Raw genomic sequence first — 14,255 nt, forward strand, 5'->3', positions numbered from 1 at the left:
ATAACTTGTCTGAGTGATTAATAGATCAAAGAGAGATAGCAAGGGGAGCAGTCCTATGTGGCATGGCCAGTTGAGTAGATTGGCTTATGAACTCAATGGCCAATTTGCTACTGCGATTGTGATTGTAAACAGTCAAATATGGCTTGGTTTCCCATATCAAAGTGCCTATGCTGGTGGGTGGGGAAGGCTATGTAGGAATCTGCTTTCAGACATCTGCTCCGTACTCATGGAAGTAGCCAATGTAAGAGCAATTCTTAAAATGGATTCTAGGAGGCAGGTAATTACAGGTTAATATGTTTAGAATCTGTTCTGGTAGAAAACTTTAGTTAAATAGAATTGGGTGAATAAAAGGACAAGCCTTGCTGAGGAAGAATTAGCATGGCTTCTGCAAAGGGAAGTTCTACCTCACCAACCTTTAACCATATGAGTTCTTGTACAGTGTAAACAAGCAAGGTTATCCTGTATACATTTATATACATAGACTTCCAAAAGGCTTTGACAAGTTCCCTCAGGAAAGACTACTAATGAAATTTAGCAGACAAGAGATATGTTGATAGATCCTTTTATGGATTAGTAACTGACTGAGCAACAAGAAGCAAGAGGTAGGACCAAATAGTTCTCACAATAGGAAAAAAAAATAAACTGTGATACCAAATTATTCAGAATGGTAAAAATCCAAGCAGACTTTGATGAACTCCAAAATAATCAGATGTTGGTCATGGCCCAGGGTACTTGTGCCCACATTGGACTGGTGTGCAAGCTACATCTTTTCCTCAGTCAATCAGACCTGATTGTGGTTGTCCATGTACTGGTTACATCTCATCTGGCTTACTGTAATGAGCTCTACAGGGGACTATCCTTGAAGATCATCCAGAAATTTCAGCTCATGCAGAATGATGCTTTCCAGTTGCTTTCCAGCACAAGGAACAGGAATCATATCATATTATCATACCATTGATCAGGCTGGGGCTTTACTTGGGGTAAGGGGAGAAATGTCCCCTTACCTTTGATCTGGTCAACTCCAGCACAGGATACAGCAAGTACCATTGGGTGCCACTGTTCCCATTCTGGATAGGATTGGGCTCTTACTCAACAACCTTTAATTGCTTTCAAAACTTTTTTAAACATCTGACTCGAATTCTTTTCTTTTCACAAAATTTGGTGGCAGTTCTAGTGATAGAATTATCTTACCTTAGATGCTTACCTTCAGCGTAAGTGTGGAAAGGCATGTATCAATGATGCTTTCAAAATAAGGAACACTTCTTTGGGATATGTCTCATACTAAATGACACATGGTATTTTATCTAAGCCTTAGAAGTACTCTTATATTCCCCTATGCCATAAAATTGTAAAGTGATCCAATGAAGGCGTACTAGGGAAGATAGAAATTTAAATCTTAGACAAATTTATCTAACTTGAATTTTAAAGGATGGTGGAAGGGAAAAAAAGAACTATGTTTGAAATGAACTGGAAGGGGGGGGTCTGTCAAAAAAATCTTCATCAGCATTGAAAATTAGCCCCCCCCCCTTTTAAGCATTTTTTTCTGGTACAAAATTGTAAAGTGATCCAATGATGTAAAGTGATCCAATTTTGTAAAGACAAAATTGTAAAGTGATCCAATGAAGGCGTACTAGGGAAGATAGAAATTTAAATCTTAGACAAATTTATCTAACTTGAATTTTAAAGGATGGTGGAAGGGAAAAAAAGAACTATGTTTGAAATGAACTGGAAGGGGGGGGGTCTGTCAAAAAAATCTTCATCAGCATTGAAAATTAGCCCCCCCCCTTTTAAGCATTTTTTTCTGGTACAAAAAAAGGAGTCAGGTACAAAAGTGTTACATCATTTTTAGATGGGCTAGGATGACCCATGTGACCAGTACAGAAAGCATAGTCTGCATTCTGAATGGCTTCATTTGCTTTGAATGGCACCAACGTATAGCTAAATCGGATTTGCTATGTAGCACAGTGACATCATCACATTCAGTACATGATCCCTGATTGGCTGGGATAACTTGAAGAGGGATGAAACAGAATCATAATGGCACTTAAAAAATGAGGAGAGTGAGGACACACAATGGCTGTAAACTACCACCAAAAAAAACCCCCAAATATGTAAGAATAAGGAATTTAATACAGATGACACTCCTTAAAACTGCTGCTTTCAAGGAGAAAAGTGAACTATGAAAACATGCATTTCAGTACAAAATTGTCCATCAGCTTCACTGCATTAGTAAGGAACAATAGCCAAGATTCAAGGACATACTTGAAGCATACTGAAGTGCCCAGTGGGATTTTTGACTTTTTCTTTGAACAGCAAACCTGATGACTCATTCTCAGTCCCCTCGCTTTCAAAGGTGATTTGCTATGTAGTACGTTGGTCTGCTGTTTTAGAGAAACACAAACCCCAAACCCTCTGGGCCATGTGGAGTTAGGGCCCGATTCTATTTGGCCTGTGCCTGCCTAGCCCCAGTGCTCAGTGTGGAAAAATGTGCTGCAAGACATGCCTGTAACACTCTGTACCAGTCTGGCACCGGTGCTGGCTCAATGCGAGCCCACGCGGAGCCAGTTAATGGAGACCGAATCCCAGAGCTCCATATGAGCACTAGGCAGCAAAAAGGTAAGTCAGGGAAGAGGTGTTCTGGGGGGGGGAAGAGCAGAGGAAGGCCCTGCCGCCATATCCTAACGTCCCTCACAGTTCAGGAGACCGTGTAACACCAGAACCAGGGGACATCCACTAAAATTGAGTGTTGGGAGAGTTAGAACAGACAAGAGAAAATATTTCTTTGCTCAGCGTGTGATTGGTCTGTGGAACTCCTTGCCACAGGATGTGGTGACGGCATCTGGCCTGGACGCCTTTAAAAGGGGATTGGACAAGTTTCTGGAGGAAAAATTCATTACGGGGTACAATCCATGATGTGTATGCGCAACCTCCTGATTTTAGAAATGGGCTATGCCAGAATGCCAGATGCAAGGGAGGGCACCAGGATGAGGTCTCTTGATATCTGGTGTGCTCCCTGGGGCATTTGGTGGGCTGCTGTGAGATACAGGAAGCTGGACTAGATGGGCCTATGGCCTGATCCAGTGGGGCTGTTCTTATGTTCTTATGAGACCCGACACGTGTCTCTTCAAATCTGTACCTGCTCAATAGCAGACGCAAAGCCAAGGAGACCCATTGGGGCCACCTGGCCGTTGCACAGGGTAAGGGAGCATAAACTCCCTTACCCCAAATAGTTTCCCAGCCCCATGGGATGCAGCAGTAGCCATTTCAGCTCTGCTGCAGCCCTAGTTGCTGGGAAGCACGGGATTGGACTGTTAGTTTGGCTGGCATCCAAAGAATGACCAATGGGTTTAGATAATTTACAAGCATACAGATTTAAATGGAGTATTGAGAAAAACTCCCCACTTGACTTTCTAGTTTCAAAACTGTTCATTTGAATTGGTTTTGCAGTCATAGCTGTAGATTGTACTAGATAGTGCCTTATTTCATTTTCCCACTTATGAATTCTGTAGGATTTATGAGTTGCAGGAAGGGAGCAAAATTGGGTGTAAAAGAACTAAATTTGGCAAGATGATGCTTACAATGACTGCTTTGAAAAATAATCAACAGAATTAATGAACGTTTCTCTTTAAAAAAAAATACTGAATTTGAAAAACAAAGCTTGGGGAAAGAAAACTTCAGAATTTTAAAAGCTGATGTGAAGTTTCCAAAAATAAAAATATATATAAATAAAAATTCAACAATATTTGCTAAACTTCAAGCTTGTGGAAAATTTCATTTCACTGACATAAAGATGATGTTGTAATTGCTTATTCACAAACTTTTCTTCTGAGATGCTATGTATCGAATCTTAAAGTCCTACCCTAAAACAGAGCCCGTACAAAGGCTATGATCCTATATATGCTTACCTAAGTATAAACCCCATTGAACAAAATGGAACTTATGTCTGAGTAGACATGCATAGCATTTCGCTGTAAATTATTTCAGGGTACTTCTATCTCCCTATCCATATTTCCAAAACTATATTCCTAAAATGTTGTGTCCCAAAATGTGGGCCATTCTTTACAGTAGTGATTCTTTCAAAGTTTTTTTTTTCTTCTTCTCAACAATATATCACTGATTAAATTCCAGTTTGTTAATCCTACTTTGGGTTACGTCCTGCAAGAAACCTTGTGATTGAGCAAGTTGTGTAAGAAGAGAGAAAAAGAAATGCACTCCTACCCCAGATTCTGATTTTCTTCTCTTTCTTCCTATTGCAAGAGGATAGAAGGGCTGGTGCATCTGATTAATATTCCTGGAGAATTATGAGCTGCCTCTCTCTGTGCATTGGGGAAAATCTTAGTATAGCACAGCCAGATGGGGCACAGCTAAAGGGTACAGAAAGAGAGATCACATTTCTTTCATTTGAAAAGGCTGTGATATGGGGCCAGACTGCTTTCCTCAACTGCATCTCTTCATAGGATCACAAATAGGGATAACAGTGTGTGTGTGTGTGTGTGTGTGTGTGTGTGTGTGTGTTGGCTTATTGTCCACTTGTTCTCCTTTTTGATTTCCATTTCCTTCTGCAGAAATGGACCATGTAAATTCAAAAACTACAGTTTTCCAAACATCTATGATGTCAGGAGGAAGGACAAATGCTGACCATATTAAACAACTTTATCACACCAAATTGGAGCACCTGTCCATCTAGCCTGGTGTCACCTCCTCTGACTGGTGGTGGCTCTTCCTAGACCTGCTACCTGAGATCCTTGCATTGAGTGTTTCCAGAGATTAAAGCTAGAAACTCCACTTTGCAGAGCACACGCTCTGTCACTGAGCTGTGGCCTTTCTCCAATACTGACCAAAGGACAAAAAGCAATGGGTTCAAATTGCAACACCTATATTAAATTGGATACCAAGAAACAATCCCTACATCTAAGAATAGTGAAGAAATGAGACGAGCTATACCAGGAGCATGCAGGATGTGCTTCCTCTAAGAAGAATGGCTAAGTAGTAGTCACCCATCAATGATGGATTCTCCTCCTAGGGAATCTTGTAACTGTGGTTAATGGAGCTATACATCTAGGCCAGTAAGAACAATTTTCTCCCTCAGATATCTTCAAGACAAGCCTTTAAGGGGAATAACTCTTATTCCCATTTTAGAAATGAGCAACTGTTGGGATAGTAACAGCAACTTGCTTGAAGCTGACCAGACAGGACCATAAATTGGGTTTCATTGGGTGGAAGAAATCTGAGATTCAGTTCACAAAAGCTCTACCTAGAAATACATGCACATAATCTCATGGATTAATTAATCCAGAATACCATGTTATCAATGCTACACAGACAAACATTGATGCGGTTCAGATTCTCCTCCTCTACAACTGCATCATACGTATAAGGCCATAGCATTTTACTTGGAATGGTGTTCTTCGTTCTGTGCTCCTCATCTCTAATTTTGTCTGAAGTGTCACTTCACTCACAAACTGGCACTGAAAGTTTGGAGGACATTCACATTTCTATCATTGTAACCATGCCGGCAACCAAACAACCAGATGTGAACGCTTTCATCTTTGCATAGCTTGACCATCTTTGCCAGGTGGCAAAGAGAATTGCACTGCACACGTGCAAATGTGTGTAGAATGTGTGGCAAAGCGGCTACCTTTATCTGTTCTTAGACCGCATCGTTAAAGTGTGTTAAGGAGTAAGTAATCTGCACTAAGTGTTGTTGATTATGCACCTGGTGGGCTTGAAGAGTGTTCAACAATAATCTAGAGCAAATACACAAGATTGATTACTGTGGATTAATTACAGTTTACTGAACTTTTAACCCCTTTTTGTACTCACAATCAAGGTGGCTAATAAAAACTTATTCAAGTGCAGAGTCGTCCCCCCCCCCCCAACACACTCTCAGGGCACATTTGCATGAGGAATGAAAGCTCTAGATTTGAATGAATCTGTAAACTCAGAGTTTGGGTGGTCGTTTAATGGATCCAAAATGAAGCAACTTCTGGGCTCCATCACTTTCCTAGTGAGAATTGTGCATTAGTGGCAAGGCTTTAATTCACTCTTGGGTGAGGGAATCCCACACACACACACATAGACACACACTTACTGTGGTGATGAGCAACTTTGACCACCTTCTCCTGGCTAGGATCAGAAGTCAACCAAAGTTCCTTGAGTTCAGATGGCTTCAAACATTATTGCAGGGCACCAGCATGTTTCAGCACCAGAGGCCGTGGTCAGCTCCTGTCACTCCTTGCAAGATAAATCAGCCTCTCTCCCGAGCCAAAGATAGTCTTGGATTCCTTTCGCTCTTTCTCCCAGTCAGCAAACTGGTCTTGCAAATAGCACTCCGTCCTTTAGATCACAGCTGTCCTGTCCGATCGTTTTCAGAATCCCAGCGCCCAGTTAGTACTAACTAGTTCTTTCTCCATGGGTTTTTTTTCTTTTCTTTTCTTTTCCAGAACTACAAGTTCCCCCGGCTGCTCGTTTTGCTTCTGGCGAACTCGGCAAGATCCCGACACTTTTGAAAGCTTTCTGTTGTTGGTGGTTTCTGCTTGGCTGCATCTCCGGGAGCTCCTCCCACTTGGGAGAGACTGGGAAGGCAAGGCAAGCGTGGTCTGTAGTGATATCTCTGGTGTGAGGACACTTTCCTTTATGTTCCACTTGCTCACTAGTGACTAGCAGCACAAACAGAGCTAAAGTGAGAACAGAAGCTTTATTTCATTTACTTATAAAGAAGTGTATACTCTGCCATCCTGTCACCACAGAGGCCACTAACAATTAGAGAACAAATTAATCAGAAATGACGGGCCCAATCCTATCCAACTTTTCAGCACCAATGCAGCTCCGAGATAAGGGGAGAAATGTTTCCTTACCTTGAGGAGGTCTCCGTGATTGCCCCATCACCGCAGAACATAGCACATACCCCATTGGCAAGCCTGCATGAGTGCTGGAAAGTTGGATAGGATTGGACCCTAAGTCATCAAAAGCATCATATTAACAATATAAATGCTAACTGGGTAAGAGGCACTTTTTCAAGTGAGTGCTCCTCTTTTATTTAGCAGAGGGAGAGTAACTGGCCCACCTCACCCCAGCAGTGTCTGTTCTAGTGGCTGTCTGCTGGTGTTCTTTTTGCATCTTTTTAGATTGTGAGCCCTTTTGCAACAGGGAGCCAAGTTAGATAGATAGATACTTTATTTACAGTCATTCAACCAGCTGATCACAAACAACAAAACAAAATACACAGAATTAAAACCAACACCCCGTTACACATGTGTAAAATCATAAAATCAGAGATTTACACTCTCAATTTTCTTCCTTACCAACTGTGCAGCATAACAGAAGCGGGCAACCCTAAGTGATATATCTGAGTATACATCAGAAAGCAGAAAAGCAAGCTTTTCCTCCACCTGCATCCCCGTTTCAATACCGAAGATCAGGGAGATAAATTTAGATCTCAAATCGTCATAGTATGGACATTGCAAAACAATGTGGGCAGTTGTCTCCACCATGTTTTGAGGGCAGGGGCACAGTCTCTCTGAGTAGGGACACCTTGCATAACGCCCCAAAAGAGCTGCTGATAAAAGTGCATTACACCTAGCTTTAGTAAAAGCAATCCTAAATTTAGGAATAACAATATTATAAAAATATCTGGCAGGAGAAAAAGCCAAGGAGCCAAGTTAGTCATTTGATTTTTTTCTTTTCTTCTGTAAACCGCTTTGGGAACTTTTTGTTGAAAAGTGGTATATAAATACTGTTAATCATCATCATCATCATCATCATCATCATCATCATCATCATCATCAAAATTAGAAAGCTTGCAATCAGTGAAAGACACCATAAGCCAAAAACCATCCAGAACAGGTGGGTTTTTACCTGATATTTAAGAGTCCAATGAAGGGGTCAGCTGAACCTCCTGAGGGACAGAGTTCAACAGCTTGGGTGTCCTAACTGAGAAGGCCCTGCCTCTTATCCCCATTAATCTAACTTCACCAGGAGGCAGGGCCTAGAGAGAAAGATCTCCAATGAAGTACAAAGTGTGCAGGCATATATACATGGCAGAAGGCAGCCCTTCAAGTGTCCAGAGCCTCAGCCATATAGAGCTTTAAGGGCTGTGACCAGCACCTTGAACTGGGCCTGGAAATGTACTCATAGGATACCGGTAGGTAGCATAGATGGTAAAGCATAAGTGTGATGTGATCAGACCAACAGGCCCCCAAATGGTCCCAGGTTCCTGCATTTTGAACCAGTTGAAACTTCCGGGTTGTTTTCAAGGGCAGTTTCATGCAGGGTGCATGACAATAATCTAAGTCAGTGGTTCTTACACATTTAGTACTGGGACCCACTTTTTAGAATGAGAATCTGTCAGGACCCACAAGAAGCGATGTCATGACTACAAGTGATGTCATCAAGCAGGAAAATTTTTTAACTATCTCAGGGTGCAATCCTACCCACATTTAGCCAGGAGTAAGTCCCATTTACTATCATTGCTAAAAGAATATACATAGTAGCTTGTTAATCTGTAACATTTCCCCAAATGCAGTCACATACTATGGGAACATCAAATCTAATATATTAAAAATAAAATGTTGAAAAGAATGGGGACCCACCTGAAATTGGCTTTCGACACACCTAGTGGATCCCGACCAACAGTTTGAGAAACATTGATCTAAGTACAATGTGACTTAGGGCGCAATCCTAACCCGTGCTGGAGCAGGCAAACCAGGAGGCTTGCGCTGCATCCAATGCGGGATTGCAGCGAGCAGCGGCTCAGCCACAGGCAAGGGGAAGCTCTTCCCCTTACCCGTGGGTAAGGGCTGCATGCCCCTATGAGTCTCCTTGGACTTGTGCCACCTCTGGAGTTGGCGCATGTCCGAGGAGAGCGGAGTGGCTTGAAGCCACTCCGCTCGCCCCGGAGACGGGGGTTGGGATCTGGCATAACTGCAGGGTCCCAGCCCCATCCCCGGCTCCCCACGCGCCCGTCCCTGGGCCCGCCCTCCCCCCGCCCAGTATTGCCCCTCCCGCCCCCTCCCCACACCTACCTTTGCCGCTTATGTCAGCACGCTCGCACCAACACAAGCGTTGGCGCAGGAGCCGCGACGGAGGCTTCTGCCTCTGTCCGCACATCAGAGCATCTGAATGTGCCGATACAGCTCCCACCTAAGGAGGTGCTTTACGGCACGTTTGCAACCCTCCAGGGCCACCTATACTGGCATAACTGCCGGTTAGGATTGCGCCCTAGGGCATGAAGCACTATGGCCACATCTGTTTTCTTCAGCAATGGGTGCAGCTGGAGCTGGGCAAAAACACACATGGTTTGCCAGGGTCAAAGCTGGATCCAGGAGCACCAAGCTGCAAGCCTGATCCTTCAAGGGGAATGCAGCTTTGTCCAGTACAGCTGTGTTCCCAATTCCAAATCACTTACCCTGCTGACCAAGAGCATCTCTGAATTGCCTGAACATATTTACAATCCATTCTCCCCTATCCAATCCTTGGTTGAGCCAGATGTTGGTTCAGAATATTCACAGCCTCCCTTGCCTTTGATGCACTAGACTCTCTTTTCACTCTATATGTTCTAAAGCTAAGAATTAGTTGGCCTACTGGCTCTTATCATACAGCTTCCATTTAGCCATAATGGCTCATAGCTACTGCTACAGCTCATCTCCATGAATGTCTTTAGTCCCCTTGTAAAGCTCTCTTCTAAACTAATGGCCATCATAACTTCCGCCAGTCAAAGGTGGCAGACTTTGGAGTTTAAATGACTTTAGTATTCTCCTTCCAGGTTACCGATGCTTAGTTTCCAGAATAAGAAATGCTGGGGCTCTGCTTTGAATGGAATCCTCCATTCCGATCATTGTGGGAGTATAATTGGTGAAGAGAAGACATGCTGAAGAACCCTGCGGTGCTCCCTTTTACCAGTATTTCATTTAACCAGTCCTTGCCACTGAAAACTTTGCACAGAGCAGAAATGCAAAGCCCTGATGAGCTCAACAAGTCCTCTTGAGAAAAGGCCAAGGAAACCGCATAGACATCTCTGTGGTGTACTGCCTAAAGAAGAAGAATCTTATGAGGTTCTGTTTACAGATGTTGAGATGTCTGGAACAGCCTCTGCCTCTTCCCCATTTGTTCAGCCACTCCCTTCTTCTCCCCTTCTTCCCTTCTCAAGGTCAATACTTTCAGGAAACTGATTCTTCAGCTCTTCCACACTCCATAGTCCACTTCAACTCTCTCCATAGCCACTGAACTCTTCCCAACCCTAATTCCTAATGTTGAGTATCATCTCATCCCTGTTTTATTCGTCCATGTAATGCAAATTGTAAACCCAGGAGGTCACATAATTTCAGTGTCCTGCACCACATTTTGCATATTACTGATGTGAAATGTTTTTTTAGGTTGTAGGTATGCATTTGGACGTCCAGCTTGCTGGGTCCCAGTGGCTATATGTATAATGATAAATTAAACACTGATGGCAAAACCTTAAATTAAAATTAGGCACCTGTAAATGTGGAGTGTCAAAAACCTGCCAAATTCTCAGTGCTGTTGAAAACTATTCATTTCTATTTAGTTCTCAGCCAGATAGAGAACTGCCCACTGCTATCAAGTTCTAGTCTTATATTCTTGCTTAGTATTTGAAGGCACATGTTAAAGCTATACCCCTGGGGGCTGGGGGCCAAGAATAGGCCCTCAGTTTGGCTGTACTTGTCGTAAGAGGCGACTAAACAGCCACCGGGTAGATGGGACTCGTCAGCCTAGGAAGGCAGCTCATCTAAGAGAAGGAAACTCTGATCCCAAACCTCCACTGCCTTGTGGCTACATCCAGTTCTGGAAAAGGCTTCAGGAGTCAACCTCGAGGCAAAATCAGGAGCCGGAGTCCCTTAGGCAGTTCATGGCTGAACACAGTCACGTTCTGGCAACTCCTGCGACGCCGCTGGAACCAACCGTATTGGCTTCTGCCTTTCCATTGGACCATTCCAGCGACGTGGAGAGGGGGGATTTGCTGCATGGGTAACAGCCTATCCTCCATACCTTCTTTACCCAGGCTTCGCGCACTGGAGAGGACACTCCAACTTCGCCATACGGCGTCGGCACAACACGGGAAGCAGCGGTTTACCGGTTATAAGTCTTTGCTCGATTGGCGTAGAGCATGACGCCAGGGGCTGCTTCCGACGGTGGGAGAGATCATTGCATCTCATTGGGCAACTACCGCCCGCCTTAAGCTGGGCAGTCCCCAGCCAGTAAGGTGTTGCCTCGCCACGGTCCGTTAACCTCATGGGGTGCGTGGGGTTTAGGGTGAAAACCGACAAGCGGATCGACAACTCTGCACCATGCAACAGAAAACAGAAAACTACTGCCCTAAAGCTGGGCACCTGGAACGTTAGGACAATGACACCTGGCTTCTCTGATGACCTGCAAGAAATAGACGACGCACGCAAAACAGCTGTCATCGACATGGAGCTGAGCAGACTGCAGATGGACATCGTCGCCCTTCAAGAGACTAGGCTGCCAGATTCCGGATCTGTCAAGGAGAGAAATTTCTCATTTTTCTGGCAGGGAAAACCACCAAACGAAACCAGGGAACATGGCGTTGGCTTTGCGGTCAGAAATACCCTGCTGAAATCCATCATCCCACCTACTGTGGGAAGTGAAAGAATTTTGTCCCTGCAGCTCCAGTCATCAGCAGGACCTATCACTCTCATCAGTGCTTATGCACCGACTCTGTCGTCTCCAGCAGAAGCCAAAGACAAATTCTATGATGACCTGGCCACCACTGTCAAGAAAATCCCTGTAAAAGAGCCATTGTTCATCCTCGGCGATTTCAATGCTAGAGTTGGTGCTGATAACAGTTCATGGCCCACTTGCTTAGGTCAGTTTGGCACTGGGAGGATGAACGAAAATGGCCAACGCCTGCTAGAGTTTTGCTGTCATCACGGTCTCTGTGTCAGCAACACATTCTTCAACACAAAGCCCCAACATAGAGTCTCTTGGAGACATCCAAGATCAAAGCACTGGCACCAGCTCGACCTGATCCTCACCAGACGCTCCAGCCTTCCCAGCATCAAGATCACACGCAGTTATCATGGTGCTGCCTGCGACACTGACCACTCCCTGGTGTGCAGCAGAGTGAAACTGCAAACAAAGCGACTGTATCACACGAAAAAGGAAGGAAGACCTCGCATTGATACCAGCAAGACCCGGGATCAGAGAAAAGTGGAGGAATTTGCACAAGCGCTTGAGGAATCTCTTCCAGGCCCGGCCGACGCAAACGCATCCAGCAGATGGGAACATTTCAAGAATACCGTTTACAACACCGCCTTGTCCATATTCGGCAAGAAGACCAACAAGGCGGCAGACTGGTTTGAAGCCCACTCTGAGGAGTTGACACCAGTCATTGAGGAAAAGAGGAGAGCTCAAGCAGCATACAAGGTCTGTCCCAGTGAGCGCAACCTGCAGGTCCTCCGAACTGCTCGCAGCAAAGTCCAACAGACTGCCAGGAGATGTGCTAACGACTACTGGCTCCAGCTCTGTTCCGAGATACAGATAGCAGCTGACACGGGCAACATCAAGGGGATGTATGATGGTATCAAGCAGGCCCTAGGTCCAACACAGAAGAAAATTGCCCCTCTGAAGTCTGCCACAGGCGAGGTCATCCAGGATCGGGCGCAGCAGATGGAACGCTGGGTGCAGCACTACTCTGAGCTATATTCCAGAGAAAATGTAGTCACCGAAGAAGCACTGAACAACATTGAGTGCCTGCCTGTGCTGGAAGAGCTTGACAGTGAACCAACCCTAGAAGAACTTCACGTGGCCCTGGACTCCCTTGCCTTTGGCAAGGCACCTGGAAAAGACAGCATCCCTGCTGAAGTCCTAAAATGCTGCAAAGAGATCATCGTCACTGAGCTGCATGAAATCCTCTGTCTCTGCTGGAGAGAAGGTGGAGTACCTCAAGACATGAGGGATGCAAACATCATCACGCTGTACAAGAACAAAGGTGACAGGGGTGACTGCAACAACTACCGCGGCATCTCTCTCCTTAGCGTTGTAGGAAAGCTGTTTGCCCGAGTTGTACTAAAGAGGCTCCAGGTACTTGCAGAGAGCGTCTATCCAGAATCGCAGTGTGGATTCCGAGCCAACAGGTCCACCACTGATATGGTATTCTCCCTTAGACAACTGCAGGAGAAATGCAGGGAACAACGACAGCCACTCTTTATAGCCTTCATAGATCTCACAAAGGCTTTCGACCTGGTCAGCAGAGACGGCCTCTTCAAGATTCTCCCCAAGATTGGATGTCCACCCAGGCTCCTCAGCATCATCAGATCCTTCCACAAGGACATGAAGGGCACTGTTGTCTTCGATGGCTCCACATCAGACCCTTTTGACATCCGAAGCGGAGTGAAGCAGGGCTGTGTTCTTGCACCAACCTTGTTTGGGATTTTCTTCGCTGTCCTGCTGAAGCAGGCCTTTGGAACTGCAACAGAAGGCATCTATCTCCGGACCAGATCAGACGGAAAGCTCTTCAACCTCTCCAGACTGAGAGCAAAATCCAAAGTCCAGCTGAAATGTCTGCGTGACTTCCTCTTTGCCGACGATGCAGCTGTCACTACCCACTCTGCCAAAGATCTCCAGCAGCTCATGGATCGTTTTAGCAAGGCCTGCCAAGATTTTGGACTGACAATCAGCCTGAAGAAAACACAGGTCATGGTTCAGGATGTGGACTCACCTCCCTGCATTACAATCTCTGAGCATGAACTGGAGGTTGTCCATGACTTTGTGTACCTTGGCTCAACGATCTCCGACACTCATTCTCTCGATGCCGAGCTAAACAGGCGCATCGGTAAAGCAGCTACCACGTTTTCCAGACTCACAAAGAGAGTCTGGTCCAACAAGAAGCTGATGGAACATACCAAGATCCAGGTCTACAGAGCTTGCGTCCTGAGTACACTTCTGTACTGCAGCGAGTCATGGACTCTTCGCCCACAACAGGAGAGGAAACTGAGCGCTTTCCACATGCGCTGCCTCCGACGCATCCTCGGCATCACCTGGCAGGACAAAGTTCCAAACAACACAGTCCTGGAACGTGCTGGAATCCCTAGCATGTATTCACTGCTGAAACAGAGACGCCTGCGTTGGCTTGGTCATGTCGTGAGAATGGATGATGGCCGGATCCCAAAGGATCTCCTCTATGGAGAACTCGTGCAAGGAAAGCGCCCTACAGGTAGACCACAGCTGCGATACAAGGACATCTGCAAGAGGGATCTGAAGGCCTTAGGGATGGA

Source organism: Tiliqua scincoides, chromosome 2 (assembly GCF_035046505.1).
Source record: "Tiliqua scincoides isolate rTilSci1 chromosome 2, rTilSci1.hap2, whole genome shotgun sequence".
Taxonomy (NCBI): Eukaryota; Metazoa; Chordata; class Lepidosauria; order Squamata; family Scincidae; genus Tiliqua; species Tiliqua scincoides.